This window comes from Acanthisitta chloris, unplaced genomic scaffold (assembly GCF_000695815.1).
Source record: "Acanthisitta chloris isolate BGI_N310 unplaced genomic scaffold, ASM69581v1 scaffold1081, whole genome shotgun sequence".
Lineage (NCBI taxonomy): Eukaryota > Metazoa > Chordata > Aves > Passeriformes > Acanthisittidae > Acanthisitta > Acanthisitta chloris.
Window position 1 is genome coordinate 98,489 of NW_008656285.1, and position 18,084 is coordinate 116,572.

The 18,084-nt window shown below is 37.1% G+C and overlaps 1 protein-coding gene across 3 annotated transcripts in view; it reads left to right on the forward strand.

The window, feature by feature from the left end:
- ESR1 (estrogen receptor 1) overlaps positions 1-18,084 on the forward strand; it is a 106,957-nt gene that overhangs the window by 60,266 nt on the left and 28,607 nt on the right. The gene's annotated exons all lie outside the window — the stretch shown is intronic.

The following is an 18,084-nucleotide window of genomic DNA, read 5'->3' on the forward strand; positions in this document are numbered from 1 at the left end:
TAGGTAACATTTTTGGTTGAATGTATGCTATATATTCATTCACATGGTTTAATTAATTTGTATCAATGAAATGAGAGAGTAGTTTTGTAATTAAAGGTCATTGCCTGTTAAAATTTCAGTTACAAGACTACTTTTCATAAGATGTAAATGTTTATTAGAAATTATTACACATGATGTATGTTTAGCTTGGGAAAGATACTGGCAAGCATGGTAATTTATACTTCATAATTTACTGGGGTTCTGATCTCTAAAGTTTTTACTGTAGCCATTTATTTCATTAAAATTATGCAGCTGCTTTATGAAGGGATGTTAAAGAAGACTACCACAGCTCTCACTCACATAGGGCATTAGCTCAACTGAATTGCACCCCTGTTATGCCATATTTTGTTTTCCTTCATTTAAACTTGGCAAGACTGTTCCTGGTAAATCAATAACCCATAAAATCTGAGTCTTTTCCAATCCTCATGGGTTGCTTTTTAACCACATTTCACATGTCACTTTATGGGCTCCAGCTATGATCAATGAGAACCTGTGTGTGTTTCATTTCTCATCGTATCTTATAAGAAATCACCTGAGAATTTTATTCTTGACAAAGTCACAGTGGTTAAGGCCTGATCCACAGTCTGCTCAAGTCAGGGGCAGGTTCTGCTATTAATTTAGGTGTGGTTTGGATCATGCCTTTACAAAATGCTTTTGAAAAATGAACCTATGTCTATAGTGTTAAAGATACTCACTATCAAAACAGCTAAATTCAAAACACTTTTCTACTGATTTTGGAGCTATAATTAGTCGAAGTCTGTTAAAATCCATTAATTTACACTCAACAGGAATATTCCACATTCTAAATTCATTATGTAGTCCAACTGAAAACATTTGGCTTCCATAACTTTTGATTTTGATAGTGAATGTTATTAATGAAAATGTGTTTAGTACCACTGGCAGAAAACTCAAATATGTTTTATATTCAGAAATCTTTCCAAAGCTGCTTGTCACAAGGTGATTAGAACTGGTGAGCATCAGAAAACTGATGGGTTTACCAAATATATTCTTTATTTTCTAAGGAAGCGTCTGACATCAGAAACTCAAATGTATGAGGTTATCAACTATTTGTGTATATCCAATGTATTTTACATTTTAATAAATGTGTCTGTTAATTGTCAAAATAGCTCCTGAGGAGAAACCAAGACAAATGACTCTATGTATATGCATTAGCAAGTACTCTGGCAGGAGAGGTTTGATATAAAATTGTTGAACTTTGGCTAAAAAGAAGCTAAAAATCCCTTCCAAGTTTGATCTATTAGGCACTGTAAAAACAATTATACCGAAGGAAAGTCTATTGGAGAAAGCAGGAGAGATAGAATATATATTGTTTGGGAATTCTCAAAGTGCTGGACATCTAGCTGGTTCTTGGTGATGTGGCCTGGAGAACAGCATGCACAAACAAAATCAAAGTGTTTTAGAAAGTTGATTAAAAAGAATTCAGGCCTAATTGCTTATTCTTTTTTTTTTTTTTTAATTTCTAATTTGGTCCCTAGAAAAGGTTTAGTGTTCTTAGTTGCTCATAGTAAATTTTAAAAGTACTGATCACCTTTGCTTGGGCTGCTTGCCAAATTTTCCTTCTGTTGGAAAATACTAGCAATAAATGTACATTATGGGAAATGTGTCTGACAATATAAATCATATTTTTTGCCTTGATAGTATGTTGCCTTTGAATATTCAGTTATTACTAGGAATTATGCAATACTGCTTAGGTAGAGAGGACTTTTGTATGCTTTATGCATAAACAGAGGAACTAGATACTTTTTTGCTGTCAGGTGAAATACTCTGTGCACCAGCATTGTGGGATTCCACTCAGCTATATTCTCAGCTAATTTACCAAGGTTTCAAGCTTCAGAATCAAGGGTAGAAGCATCTTTTTCTAAAAGGTGAGTGCGCTTTTTACCAGTAGATAAAAGCAGATGAACCAATCTGCCCTATGCACACTTCTCAAGCCTTGGAAGTAGTGCACAAGTCCATTTATCTACATGCAGGCACTTGGCTGTCGGAAAGCATGGAGCAAAGTCTCTATGAGTGGCGGAATTGAAAGCATACTTGCTGAGAAAGAAAGAAATCGATATCAACAGAACAGAAAAGCAATGAAGTACACCTCACAAATAAGTGTAAGGACTTTCAGGGACATGTTTGGAGTTTGTTTGGCTGTGTAGGCTTTAAAGTAGCTGTTTTGGTCAGTCGGTCTTTCTGGTGATATAAATAGATGGACACGGAAGAAGAAACATCTAATTAGATGTACTAGATAAAAGTGAAGCTATACTACAAAATGAAAAATAATTTCTGATGGACTGTGTAGTATAACATAGGCATACATGCGTACTGAGGACAGTCTTCAAAATGAAGTATCTTTGCAGACATGCCCTGATTGGGAAGGTGAGAACAGGTCTAAATCTTTATTGCAGCTAGTTCAGAATTAGTTCAAACTTGCTTAAATTGCCTCTGCAATCTTGGTGGTGTTAACCAGTTTCTGGGGAAAAGTGAACTTGTGGCAGCTTCTTGTGCATAACCTTAAAAATGTTTTTGATATTTAAATACCACTTGATTTTTATCTGAGGTCATAAGCAAGTTTCCTCATGACAATGCAATTCATAATAAGCCAAGTGCATAAAAGCTTGTTTTATTTTCCTTTGAAACCTTGGCCATTAATACAAGTGGGTTTGGCAGATTACATGAACAAAAGTCTTGTACAATGCCCTATAATATATAACATATACAAAAAAATTCAGGATGCTCTGCAGGAGTTAGTCTTTACTTGATCTAATGGATTTTGGCTGAAGTCCTCCCAGGTGGCCTCTGTAAGACACTGATGATGCCTTGTGATTACCCCAACCAGCTGGAATAGCTGGCAGCTGCATGTGAGGTGGGTGCAAACAGATTGTGACGGGCTAGACTTTACATACACATGTAAATCGAAACTTTTATCATTTAATTGGGACAAATCACTAAAAGTCACTTGTAGGCAAGGTATCAGTGTAGATGAATGAATGTTCTGCTCATTTCTGAATCACATATTCCTGACAGATATGGCTTCCTATGTTCTTGGTTTCTGTAATATCTCGGGTCTATAGTACTACTGTCAAGTCTTGTAGAATGAGGTTTTATAGTGTAGTGGAATTTCATCATGGTCTTTGATGAGCAAAACCATTACTTTGTTTTTCTACAGAAGTTTTGGTATGCCAAAGGAATTAACTTATTTCATTATTCACTTACTGTGTATGTCATTTAACATGATACTTGGAGTACTGCGTTTTCTAAATGAAGCTGGCCTTTGCACTGTCATCATTGCTAATTTTCTTGTGCAGAATCTCTTTAGATGGTAAGAAACATTATGAGCTTATACAGTGAGCTCATGGTAGAGAGTGTAGCTTTAAGGAAATTTTGTTGCAAGGGTGAAATCTTTGGCATTGCTGCTACATACTTGTATAACTATTTACTACAAGTACAGTAGCTGTACAACTTAATAGCCCTAAAATGGTACACTGGGCATACAGGCTTTGAAGTTTTGAGGTGATTCACGGTGCTGTACTTATTTTATGGCTTCATGAACCGAGGAGATAAACATTTTGGCACTGTTGGTTTTTTATTATTTCAAAGCCACAGAAGTTGCTATTTTCTTAAGATATTGTTTTCCTATTTGACCTTCTAAACTGCTCTGTTTGTTAAATTAGGAACAGTGTGTAAAGAGGCCAACAATAGCCACAATTTTACACTGCACTTGAGTGACACCAAACCTTGAAAAAAAGAAAAGTAAACTTGCAGAAGGAGGAAAGGAGTCTTATATGAGAGTGGTGTGTGTTTATAACCCTTTAGGTGAAGGACAGATTGCAGAACTTCTATGTGAAACAATCCTCCTAAAAATAATTTACATTTAGTTTAACAAAGGAATGGCTTGTGATTCCTGTAATAATTTGTGATAATCCTTCCAAAATATCTGCTTTATAGTCTCTTCTCCTTTGCCTAACAGGCTTGTTATGGAGATTTTTAAAATGTTATTAAAAAATCCACCCCTTTGCTTATCTCTTTAATCTGTTAAAGTGATGCTCTAACTGCACTCCTGGCTTCTTAGGTGAAAAACAGAGGAAGCAGATCTGTAAGCAAAAGAGAAGTGATAATAGGCATCTGGACCTTACTTTATGGCTGCTATTCGCTAATTTAATTCTGTGAAATTTAAATTAATTACCATGAGTGTAAGAGATAAGAATCAATCCTTGTAGTAGAATAAGGTAATCACTTACCATTTGAATTTGAACATCAGACTGAGAGGTATCACACAATACCATGATTATACAGGGCAGCAGAGTTAAAATCATTGAATATGAAATTAAAACTTTCTATCCCTATGTTTTCTTAGTCAGCAAAGCATCTTTCATGTCTATATTTGTAACGCTTTCTACCCCTATGTTTTCTTAGTCAGCGAAGCATCTTTCATGTCTATATTTGTAACACCAAACAAGCACCCCTTTCAATCCTCCTCCTCCAGCTTCTAGGTGCTACATGAGAAAAAACCCTCACTCTTACATGCATCTATTTTTCATTATCTATGTGTTTTCTTTTAGTGCTTTTGCAAAACAATGATGTATATTTCCTCCTGTAGAGAGCTTCTAATGAGAGAAAAGGATGAGACGATGTGACACAATAGTTTGCTGGTGAGATACTAAGGTGGAGGTGCTGATTTTAAAGGACAGGGTAATGTTACATGCGCCAGGAGTTTGTGTCAGACAGGGAAAAGCGTAAGCTGAGAAGAAGCAGTTCAGCAGAAGTGCTTGGAAAGAAATATAAACTTTGGTTGCTGGTATCTATGGGAACAAAAATACAGGCAGTGGTTTCACTAGCTGAAGACTGGAAGAAAGTGAGAGCAGGAGAAAAATGTATCAGGGTCTGAATTACAACTGTGATATTGGAAATTTAAAAGGTGCCCTAATGCAATGGTTTTCAAACTCTAGGGACTCCCTAGAGTTCGGGATATAGAAGGGGAGATAAATGCATCCAGACAAGCTGACCAGAATCAAGGAGACTCCAGCTGGGGAAAAAAGGTAAAGAACACATACAAGAGGATCAGAGGAAGAAGATACTCTGAATCAGTCCAAGGAACCAACAGTAAATTCAGCAGCTCAGTCCTGGGCTGGAGGCCTGTAATTTTTTCAGGGGCTCTTCAGAGTGGAAGGATCTGGTTGTTGCCTGCTCCCTTTGCCCCAGGAAGAGCCTTGGGACATGGTCTACTCACTGTCCCTCTCCCATTTCATCTTGCAAGCAATAGTCTTTGAGCTTTACATCCCACCCTTTCTCCAGGAGTTTCCTGATAGTAGGGATGAAAAGAATATGTTCAAAATAGATCACTTTATTTGCATGAAACTTCAACCAAGGGAGTTAGGAAAGAAAAAGTAGTTGAAGAATCACTTTGAATATATCTTTAGAGAAGCTTTGAATGAGCTCAGAAGTGTAGCCTTGAGGGTTTTAGAAACATGGCCTGCAACGTTTCATAATTTGTTCGTTTATTCTTAGTAGGTTTTTTGCAAGCCCCTAAAGCTAATTCTGTAGCTTTCCGGATTTAGTCTTTGTCCAGAAGAAAGAGATTCTGAAGAGTATGTCAAATGCTGATGCTGTTATGCAAGTGCATCTGCTCAAATCCCTTTTAGCAACATTCTGTGCCTACAATTAGAAGCTTTAATTCATGTGAGGTGATATTTAATTCCAAAACTTAATCAATGTCAGCAATTATTTCTAATTTAGAAAAACCTCTAATGTTAGAGGAGTTCATAGTGAATGCTGTGTTGTCTCATTCACAGAGGTAGTTACATTGTGTAGAGAGGTGACTGATGAAAGCTGTTGAATCAAGCATGTTATCCAACTTTCTAGCCTCTTTGGATTTAGAAATCTGTAATAAGATGCAAGTTTATAAGTAAACAGAATGAAAGTGCTGTGGCCTTTCTTCTAAGTAAAAGAGTTTCTGTTAAAATAGAGGTGAATGTGTGTAGCCTGCTGTGGAAATCCACAGGGTTTTTTAAGATACAGTATTTCATATATTTAGAGAAAAGGAAATATAGTTAGCAATATTTGCCACAACTTTTGCCCAATAAATTAATGACAATTGGAACCTTAGTATCTATTTTTAAATACCATAATATTTGTTTTCTTAGAGATGTCTTAGTTCCCTTCTTGTTTCTGGAAGTGGAAAGCTTGAAAAACTATTAATACAGGTATCCAAAGCCATCCATTTATTAGCTCAGCAAATAATTCTGGTCTACTCTAGGTGAAAAATAAACCAGCCTTCTTTAGAATCTGAACTTCAAGTATATTTTCCCATGTAAATATCTCTGAATGAGTATGTGCTGAAATTTAAATTTAAATCTGAAGACAAACTTAGCTTGTAAATTTCTGTTTCTACCTGTGTGCACATATCCAATACACTTATTAAGATTACTACTCGACATATGTCAAGTCCCTTATGTACACAGTGGTTTTAAAAGTAAGACCCACAGTGCTATTACAAGGCTGATCCTGTTCAGGCCTTTACAGAGTGAGAAATATTTGAATTCCAAAGTTTTGAATTTTGGGGCTTCCCAACCAGCTGTCTCAAGGAACAAATATCTTCACTAACCAAAATTTACTTACTCTGAGTAATCTTGTTTACCTGTTAGTCATATACTGACAGATGAAAAGTAGCACCAAACAGGTAAGAAGGAGCTAACATTCTTTTAAGAAGAACTACTTACATACTGGAGTTCATTGTGCATTCAATAGATACAAGTTCATTTAATAGTAAAAGTCTGAAGATGAAATTCTATTGGTCTTGGCAAATGAAGAGGGAAAAATAAACGTCCTAAGCAACAATCTTTTTTTTTTCTTTTAACAGAAACTTAAGGAAATTTAATACTTAACTGAAATATTTTATTTTTAAAATATATGACCCTTTTATAAAAACATTTCCTGCTATTTTTCTTGAGTTGATAAATAATTTACACTCTTGGATGAACATATCTGTCTTAGAGTCTTCAGCTATGCTGAACCCTGGAGCTTTCCAAGAAACGCTCATTAATTTCCACTCTAAGTAAACAGTAAGTAATGATCCCTCCTGATTTATTTATTTCTTAAAATAATTTACAAAAAGAATATGCGATTGTTGGAAAGCACTGATGCGATATGTATGTGCATGTGCACATAGCCATTGTTCCCTGTTCACATAATTCACATAAATTGGCCCTTTTCAGTTTCTCTCCAGTACTACATCTCTGAGCACAATCAGCTGGATTTCCAGTTTAGAGGTTATTTTAATACCATCCATATTAGTTTTCTGTTCAAGTGAGTCATTCACCAAAATCTTGTATATATAGGAGTTTTTAAGTTACATAGAAATAATTAGGAAAGATTTATTGCAGATGAATTCTGTATAGGGTCTTGCCCTGTCTGTATTGCTGCAGTGGTGCATTATATGACACATCTGTTACACAGTTCATTTGGGTTTTTTTTATTATCTTTCCAGGAAATGAACTATGTGTGTAAAGAATATGTTGTTTTGTCTGTGTGTTAGTTATGGACTGCTGTGAACTTAAACTAGTGAAAGCAAGTTAAAGAATATCCCAAAGTGGAATGGGAAATAAGAAATCTGCAATTGCCTTGTCCCTCCAGGAGTTTGCTCTCAGCTAAGAGTGGCCATAAGGAAATATTGCCTTCTCTCTTCCTTATGGAAAGTTCTGTTCCCTGTAAGAAGTCTAGCTGTCTGCCACAGTCCTGAGCAGAGAGATGGAGATGAAATATTTATCACTGTAGTTGGACTCTGGGTCTAGACCTAAAGCTACTTAAGCCTCTTGAGGAGTCCTGGAAACAGGAGGAAGGAATCAAGTTCTTGTCTTTGACTCAGTGTCCAGTTCCCTTTCCCCAACTGAGAGGGGCCTTGCTTGTGTCAGAGGTGCCCAGTCATTCTCCTGGGTATCTGGCATTCCTTGTGAGCAGGCTGATCTTAGAAAAAAAGAAAATGCATGTTGGCAGAATTTTCAGTAATTTTTGTCTCTGCAGCTGGAGATTTTTGGTGTGGAGGTTTTTTGAGTTAATCCAGTAGAAAGCCATAAGACCCAGAATCAAGGTTAATATATAGACAAGGGGAAAAGTACCATTCAAAATATTGCTTGTAGACTAAATGTGTCGTGATCCCTGTTAAATTACATTCTGGAGTGTTTGGGTTGATTTGGAAAATCAAAATTCAAGAAATCTAGTTTTACTCTGATTCACAAAGATAGGGAAAGTGACATAGCAGGCTAACAAAAATTTCCCCAGAAAGTACCGAATCTTATCAATAGCCTAATAATGAAGCCTCTTCTACAGCAGCTGCTGTCCCTCAGAAAACGTGGCTGCAAGTAGAGAAGTGGCTATATGGGCTGCTGGCATGCGAACCAAGTGTTTGCTGAAACATTGAACAGTCTCTAACTGGGTATGTTCATTGTATTGGAAACAACTGGAATAGAACTCAAATAATAATATTGCCATGCTAATATAAATTATTATAGTAGTGTTGCTTGCCTGACCTATTTCAGAAATCCCCTTTGATTGTTAGAAAGGTGTTTTTTCTTATGAGTATCACATGTATTTGTAGGATGTACTTTGTGCGACTATAATTTCACAAGTATTCCAGTTCCAGTGTCAGCTAGAACAGTTCCTACCCTCCAGCTTCCCCCTGGGCTGGGGCAGCTGTGCAAGCAGAGGGATTGATCTGAGTTAAAAAGGAATCTTTTGTGTGTGTATGTATGTGTGCTTTGGGTTGCTATAATTTCTGTGAGTGCCCCAGGCCAGTTCATGGCAAAACAGTTTACGCAGTTGAAATGTGAGGGTCGCTGTATACTGGGAATGAACAGGCAAGTATTAATATGATGGTGCTAGAAAGAAATATTCATGTATCTATACTGCCAATAGTACACACAGTTCTAGCATGAGTCTTTTTCTCATTTAATGTCTCTTTATTTCTGCTTCGGCAGAGATGTCTTTTCCAGTCTCTCCTGTACAAAAGGCACCATTTGCAGCCTTTATCCTGGTTTCTTAAGTAGATGTGTAGCTCCTCTTTTGCATATTCCTGCTTGTTCTGTAATGTGTTCTGTAATGCTATGCCAGAGCTGTGGGTTGTTGGAGAGTCATAGGAAAGAGGCAACATGGTAATTTCCCTCTTGCTGAAGATTTGTCCTAGTTCACAGAGGGTCTTTAGTGTGCTTTCATCCCTGGGGTGCAAGATACTTTACTTCCCAGGAGGAAAAACTAACTGGTTGGTGGCAGATTCTAGGGCACACTTTTGGAAGTTGTTCTGTCTTTGTCTTCCAGGAAGGTAGTGAATTCTTCTGGAAGTTCTTTGGAGCAAGTTTGCACTGTACAGCTAGTAAATAGTGACCGGAAGTGACAGAAGATTGTGGTAACCTTTTGGAATCAGCAGTTGATTTTTAGTCCTCTGCTGGATGGGATTTTGCAATGTCTGTGGAAAAGGAAAGCTCTAGTATATCTTATTAGGTGATGGTGGGATTAAATAGCAGTATTAATTGGTAAACATTTCACACATTTTAAAAACAGTATATATAGAGAGGTTCTCAGCTGTCACAGAAGAGCTGGCCATGAAAATCCAGCGTATTTATCAAGGCCACTTGTGCCTTCATTTTCTTCCCCACTTCGTATTCATATAAACACAGCTTTGAGAATTATTGACTCTGATATGAATACCAAATGCACCTTTTTCTCCCTGGTAAACATATTGGGTTATGTTCCTATACACTGAGCCTTTTGGGAAGAATATTTCTTTACTACTGGTTGTTCCAATGCCTCCTTGTGTGAGTTTTGTATAGCTCTCTTATAATGTGCCACAGTGTATCCATTCTGAGGCTATTATCCTATGATTTTATCTGCTGCATAGGAAAGCTGTGAAGCATACTAAATATCCCTGTTGTGAAACAACCCCCTTAGTTTGAAGTCTCTTAGTCTAAGATTCCTAGCCTACACACTTAAATATTAATTAAATCTGCTGTCTGTTTCATAGTGCTTGTTATACTCCTGTTTTATACCTCTCTTCTCAAAAAGGTGGCTTATATCTTGCAGAAGTTTTACATGCTGCTTTATCCAGGTGCTATGCAAAGCTATCTTGAGAGGTGATTGTTGATACCACTGAGTATATCAAAGGAAAAAATGAATTCTAAGTCTGAAATAATGTAATGTATTAAACAACGTGATTTATTTAAAATTGGTTATGTTTATCAGTTCTCTTTCTTTTCTACTTTTGTACCTTCATTCTAGTCTATGTTGTTTCAGTATTTTGAGATTTTTTGGGGGCTTTTTTTTTGTGGGGTTTTGTTTGTTTGTATGTTTGGGGTTTTGTTTTTGGCTTTTTGTTTGTTTTGAATGAGACTGTACCAGGCAACATAAATACATTTCCCTTACTGCTTTATTTCAGCAGGCAGTGCAGTCAGAGTGCTCTTCTCTTTATACTCTAGATGAGGCTTTTTGTGCCTCCTTTATCAGTAACAGAGCTTCTGAGAGATTATGGTAAAAATCCATCACTGCAGTCTGATGAATTCAGATCTGCTTTTCTTCAGCTGACAGTGAATAATTGTTACCAGCTTTCCATGAGTTATTTTATTTACAGATAATGTGGAATAACTGTTAAGTACTGATTTCAAGTAGGTAGAAGACTGAAATAATTCAATAATGGGACGTCAGAAGTAGTTCAGTATAATGCCGATGAACTGTTTTCCCATTCTACCAAGCTGCCAACCTGACACTTGGTCTCTTTACTTTCAATCGTCTGAGGAGCTTGGTAATACCAGAAGTTTAGGGGTAGGACTGTATTTAAATGTGTTTGTAGATGATTTATTTTACACTCAGAACTACTTTTTTTTTTTTTTTGTTTAAGACAATAATGTTAAGATTTTATGCTTTTAAAAAAAACTTCTCAGTGCATTCTTCTTCCTCAGTTCATATTTTGATTTTTTGTATGTGCAAATGTGCAGCCTGAAAATGCTTAAAATTTAAGTTTATCCCAGATTTAATGCAAACAAATAGGAGGTGATTCACTTGTCTGAGTATCTCTCAAATTCCTGCTTTATTTGTTCCAAAAAAGTTTAATTATTTTCTGGCATCTTCATATTTTGCCACCTCATTTCTTGCTTTTCCTGTCAGATCATTAATAATCATATTTAGCATAATGAACTTTAAGAGTTCTGTGACATCTGCTTGATAGGTTTTGATCATGTTGTTCCTTCATATTTTCTGTCTCTTGTTCAGGTCTTTTACCATCATAAGTTCTTCATGAAAAAAAGTTCTTTTACCATCATAGTGCAGCATCAATATTTTGGTTGTGCCCTTATTGCAGTTACTGCATGACTTCAGCTCATCTTCGTAACTCTTCCAGTAGCAGTAGTGTAGCTATGAGAGCATATAAACATGTCTGAGCTGTAGAAGTATATAACAAGAACCCAAGAACCTTATAGATGTCATCACAAGTGGGCAACATCATAGCATAGCAAAAGTAGATAACAGTAGCAATCAGATCATATTTTCTGCCTCAAGGCTCCTCACCAAACACAGTTCTTCTGCCTCTGAGAACAGGAGCTTTCAGCCTGAAAAGTGCTTTGAGGGTGAGTATGGTGACACTATGCATAAAATAGTCACCTGGTCTATATATGAATTGTGTGAAATGGCTCTATTTCCTAATCCAAGCTAAAGGTTTTATTCTCATACATGAGGAGTCTGTCAAATTCACATTTCATATGAGGTGAAAGAAAAAAGAAAACCAAAATTGATTTCAAATGACAATGAAATGAGAAAGATGAAAACTACCACTTTTCACGAGTTGAAAAAAATATCAACTTATAATTCCAGGGGAGACTGAATTTTAAATTACACATTTTTCTTCTACTCTTTAATTTCTGCTATTGTACTTATTAGAAGATATAATACTGATTTTTATTTTTTTAATGTAATGGAATTCTATGCAACTTTCCAGTCCTGACAAAGGATGACAAATAGGGTTTATAGGTCCAATCAGTTTGGGTGAGCTTGTACACTGCTCCAAAGCTTTTCCAGACGTCTCTATCAGAGTTGTATGATTTATTAATTTCTTTGTTTCATGGTAGATACAAACAATAAAAAATAATCTTTTGCACTTACTACAAAATGAAAATTTTGGACCTTTTTGCTAGCTAATAAATTTGTAGGTGAAATTAAACATTATTATGAAAGAGTAGACTTCATTAAGGTTTCAAATACTTTAGTAACCTCTTTCAAGTGAAAAGATGACAATTTTGGGGAAAAAAGAAGACAATTTTGGGGAAAAAACCCAAAAAAGTGTCCTAGAAGTTTAGGTACCTTTCTCAGTCCTGAGCAGAAAAAAAAAAGGAATGGTTGCTGAAAACTAAGATGAGGTAGCTGAGAGGGACCCTCTGTGTTCTCAGATATAAACCAGCCTCTTTTTATTTACTTTTGTTTTGTGAAATCTCACATGTTCTCCAGAGTGTTTTAAACTTGTCAAACTGTCACTTTCCAAGGTACAGTGCTCTGTCAGAGTGCTTCCAACCAGCTCTACCTTCACTATATATCTCAGCAGGCAGTACAGGAGCTTGAGCCAAGGTGGTTGTTCCTCACCACCTGTGTTCTGTATGCTCATCTAAGCTTGGTCCATGCAACATGCAACAGCTTCCTGAGGGTGCTTGGGGCTTTGGAGATGCTGATATCTGCCTTGGGTTTGATACCCATTGAAGGAGAGTGTGCAAAAAAAGGGGTTTAAGACAATGATGTGTTTTGTGGAAACATGCTGCTTGATAACTTACTAGATTTCCCTGGACAAGAAAATTAATATAAAAGGCCAGCTGCATTCCAGTGTCTTGCTTTCCCTGTAAAGTATTCCTTTGCTCTGTCATATGATGACACTCCCACACAGCTGCTAAAATACTGTTCTTCTTGTAGTGGTTAAAGTAAATTGCTGCAATTACTTTTGCTGTCTTTCTTCTCTTTGATGTGCCATTACAATTTCTTGGATAATTTTTCAGTGATTGGGTTCTATTCAAAACCAGTCATGTAGGGGTGAAAAGAATAGGAGGGAAAAGAAACATTTGAGCCTCATTTATATGTGCTCATGTTTCTGTTTTGATGTAGGTACCAGCCAATGTAATGAACATTAAACTATACATATCCATACATAGATTCTGTTATGCACATACAAGTGCAATAGACAGAAGTAAAACTTCTCCAAAAGTGAACAATCTGAAAAAAATAAAATGGATGCAGGTGCCTTAGTCAAGCTAGTTTTATTTCCTAGTGACTATAAAGAATGACCAGACCATGAACTCTGAGGTTATGCCTCATTTCTTGGGTACAGCACATTATGTTCTGAGCAATTTCTATTTGTAGTCTTGAAGCAGTTTTAATCTTCAAGTTCACTACAGACTTGACAGTTTTTCCCTCTCTTCCTTGGATTGCAAAATAATCCTCTTTTCTGCTAGTTCCAGAAGCTGCTGCAATGAGTGTTGATTGGTTCAGTGGTGAGTACAGTAGATCCTGGGATGAAAGAGGCTGTGGAGCAAAAGGTTTAGTGCCTTGTCCATAGGATTTTATGACTGAAGAAAGAGGGAGCACAGCCCTCCAACTTCATCACATACAGGTTGTTGTAGTAAAAAACAAAGTAATCAATTCAAAAGTGACAATTCTCAAGCTTCCAGACATGGGTGGAGATATAACTTGAAATGATGAAACTTTAATTTTTAAAGACTTAAAGAGAATTATTGAAATAATAAAAAGTATAGACCCAGGATTTTAGGGACATTCAGAAAGAATAGGGTTAATAATCCTCAATTTCAGCTTCTAGTTTTTTCAGTAAATAGTTAATGTTCGTTTAGAAGAGTGGCTAAAGCTGGCCATCCTATTACCTTTCACAGCTAATTTCATTTCTTTCTTAAAATGTTCTTGATTTTGTTATGATGACCTTCAAGTTTTCATATAGTTCTTTTAATTAATAGAACAAAAAAGGATAAAAAATGGAACAGTGGACATATTTTTATGCCCAAACATTAGTGCAAAAAGTGAAGTGCAGAGAAGTAGAAATGGGCTCCCTGTGGTAGGGTAGGTTTCCAGGCTCACTTTAACCTAGTTCTGTTTATTTGCCACTTTTATCCTGCTCCCCATACAGCCACTAGACCATGTGTCATATCTTCATTGCCTTTGTCCTGAGGTTTTTCAGAGCCTCTTACTCTAGCCAGGTCTGTCCCCCAGGGCTGCAGTGAAGGCCAAGCATGTGCTGACGCCCAAGACAGCTCCAGGCAGGGCTCCACGTGAACTACCATCCACCTTGCTGCTCTTGCTGATAGTGTTAAGGTACTGCTTCAATTGAAGTGTTTTCACCAACTCAAGTACTTATAAAATTAGTGAAAGGATGTAGTAAAAGCATGTAAGTGCACTCTGTAAAAAAAAGAAAACAACTGGGAAGTCTTTGGTTTTAAAATTCTGCCCTGATAGTTGTATATTGAAGCAACCATTTGAAAGCTTGCAGGGGCATGCTGGGGTCATTGAAAAAGCTGTGAAATAGTCTACCTCAGTCTGCTTCCTTTTTCCCCCTCCAGTGATTTTATGTTTGCTTAAAAACTGTGATTGCTTAAAGAGATTGCTTAAAGAGTGATTGCATAAGGAGACCTTTTGCCTCAAATGATTTTTTTTTTTGACAGCCACAAAACCATCACTTACATTTGATTTTGGTTGTGATTGGAGCACAGCCTGGTACTTTAGTAAGGAGGCCAAACAAATACTGAAAACCTCATATTCTCTTGAATGCAGCTGAACATACAAAAAAAAAATTCAAGTCATGCTGGACATGACCTCAAGTCTCGGGGCAGATTTTCACAAAGCATAAACCATCTGAGGTGGTTGGTGCTCCCTAGTTGTCCGTTGCTCACCTTTCATGCTCCTCCTTCTTGCCAGGTTATTTCTTCAGTTGGCTGAACACTTAAACCAGCAGAAGAGACCAGGACTGTGGCAGTCCTGGTGGGGTGGAGGGGTAGGAGGAGGAAAAATGAGGTAGAGAGGACAGCTTGTGTTTATGAACACGTCTTTTGAGTTCATAAAAGTCAGTCAAGAATGCATAACCAGCCTCAGAAACTATTTCAGCTGGATCTGCTTTTGGTGGAAAACATTTTGCATTGCTGTGACCTCTTACAAAAATGACAAATAAAAAAAAAACCCTCCAAATTACTTGCAACTGGCCTGAATACTGGTATAAGTTGGCCTGAGTACTGGTATAAGTTTAAAATAATGTAATCAATGGTTGCAGAAACAATAAATAAAAGATGTGTTAATTTGTACTATCTACTTTAGACAGCAGCTAATAATTTTTTTGCTAGTAAGTTTTACAGTATCCTTCTTCACCTGTGCAGGGAAAAAGTCAGAGGACACCCTTTAAAGAAAAGATTTCACATACAACTGTCGCTGTTCCATTCTCAGACATGGTCCATTATGCAGACAATGTTCTGTGCTTTTTATTTGCAAGCCTGAACTCCCTGAGAAATGCCATAGATCTCAGTTGCAAAAGAACAATAAAGTAGCATGTTACTGTGTTGTCAGTCTACCCCAAGTCTCAGATGTCCAGATTACAGTTCAGGGATGATTAAAATGCTTTAAATAAGTCCTAGATAGTGCTGCAAGAATTTTCCATGTAATAATGAACATCACTTTTTATTGATTATTTGAAGTGCTTGTTTTCTGTACAGAAAATATAGGTATGTCTCCCTTCTTGCTTTAAAAAATAAGTGCTAAAGTTTCAATAGCAAACTGTCAAGCAAACTTGACTATCAATAATCTTATACAGTAATTGCTGTTTATTATTATTATTATCATCATCACCAAGATTTGTTGCTTAGAGGGGGAAGAAAGCTACTCAGCCCTAGGATTTGCTTTATATAGGTAGTTACTTTGTCTAGATTTGTGAGTATTTTAAGACTGATTAAGCGTTAATGCGTATGTAGTTCCCTGCATTCAGGTTTTCTGCTCACAATTTCCCCCCCAGCTCTAATCTGGTAACGCTTTCTTTCCTTTTCCTCTATGAGAAGAGTTCAGTTGCTACTGGTTTTTTTTTTAACCTTTTATGGATTTGCAAGAACCAGAACTTGCACTTGAACTCAAGGAGGTTTCTCCAGCCCTAAGATTTTTGTGGCTGAAAGGACAAGAGACTGTGCTGAGAGCCTGCCACACCTCCATCCTAATCCTGCCTCCTCCTGGATGAGGCACTAAACCTCTCTGTGTTCTATCTATAAAATATATTTAATAATACTTAATGGTTTTACTGCCCTTTGAAAATGTAAAGTGCTATGTGAGTGCCAATTATTTTTATTATGTTCCCCAATGGAAGGCCTCAATGTATTTGTGTTAACTGGTACTGCTAATGTACTTTCTGGAATAATCTTAGGTTAACAAAGTGAAACAGTTGCAAAAACCCTCCTGTGTTTAAGTTAAGGCAGACACAGTGAGACATGCAGGAAAGTCAGGACACAGCAGCACTTAGCTTCACTGGGTAAGTTTGTGTCATAGGTCAGCCATGGACTCCAGCTGCAGCACTACCCAGCTTGTCTTTTGTCCAGTCTGTGTCCATGCCTGGGAGAGCATGGTGAGGAAGAAGTCTTGAGTTTTGCACACACCAGCGTAAGACAGGTCTTTTTCAGGCAATCAGTTAAATCCTACAGAATAATTTGCTTGTGCTGCTATTCAGGGAGAGCTTGCTGTCCCCAAAACTAACAGGAGCACTACACAGCTAAGGGCTGACTCCCAGGCTTGGTGCTTCTGCAGGTCCCTGGGCCAGAGCATGGTCCATCTCCCTGGGAGCATTGCCATTCAAGCTGATGTGCTGAAGAATTCTGATGTTTCTCTTAGGCAAGGCATCAGTATTTCATAAAAATGTGGCAATGGTTTGTCACAAAAAAGAATGTATGTCTGACCAGTGGCAATAGTTTATCGCTACCCCTGAAGTGTTTCTAGAGCCCTAAATCAAAATTGTGCTTGGTGCAATGTATTGACTTTGAGTAGATCAACTTCCACTTGGTTAACTTATTTACAAGACTGTTCTAGCATAGGTAATTTGAAATAGAACAGTATTTAATAGATCTGAAGTACAGTACACTTGGTCATAGTTTAGACTGGTGTGCACCTGTACTTAACAAGGTATTGGCTAGTTGTTAGACTCCTCATCCTGAAAAGACATAGGGTAGGCAGGTCAGAAATGTATACACTTTTTGTGCAAGCATAAAGCATTGAGCAAAGTCATGGTAACTTTACATATTCCTGGAAAACAGTCGTGAAATGATTCTCATTAACCTGAGAAATGCATTTTGGAATCATCACAGTGCAGCTTTTAGGTGGAAACAGAACAGACCCACTCCTAGAAATTGGATTTGAAATAAAACCAACAGATGTAACATTGCTGCAGCATCGTGCTCTGGGGACAGTATCAGGTTGGGAGTCTGGCTAGAGTGGTCCACATGCCAAACTGTAAGGTAGGTGTCCTAAGGCCAGCTCAGGGAGGATGGAAACCTCCAGTAGAGGAGAAGGGCAAAAGATTTCTTGATCTTGACTTTCAGTACAAATACAGACTGTGAAAGCAGGGCCTCATCATCCTTCTGACTTTCTGAGTTTTGCCCAAAACTACAAACATCCCTAACCCATATTAATTTTACGCCTCTAAATTGTAATTGTTATTTTTCAGAAAGCAGTTTAAAACCATTAGAGCTGAAAATGGCAAATATGAAGTATAATTTTTTAAAGGAATAAACAGTAGTTAAGAGCAGATGCTGTTTTCTCCGATCTCAACTAATTAAATTTCTAACAGACTGTTTGCTCTTAGAGTAGACAGTGTGTAAGTTTGGATTGGTGTTCTGCTACATAAAAATTATAGATGCAACAAAAATAGAGAATTATGAAAGAGCAGACAAAGTAGTTACAGGCTCTTGCAATTTTGCCACTTGCTTTGTGTTTGCCTTTCAGATTTTCCTCCCTGGAACTCAGTAAATTGTAGTTAGTATTTTTTCTAACCACCCT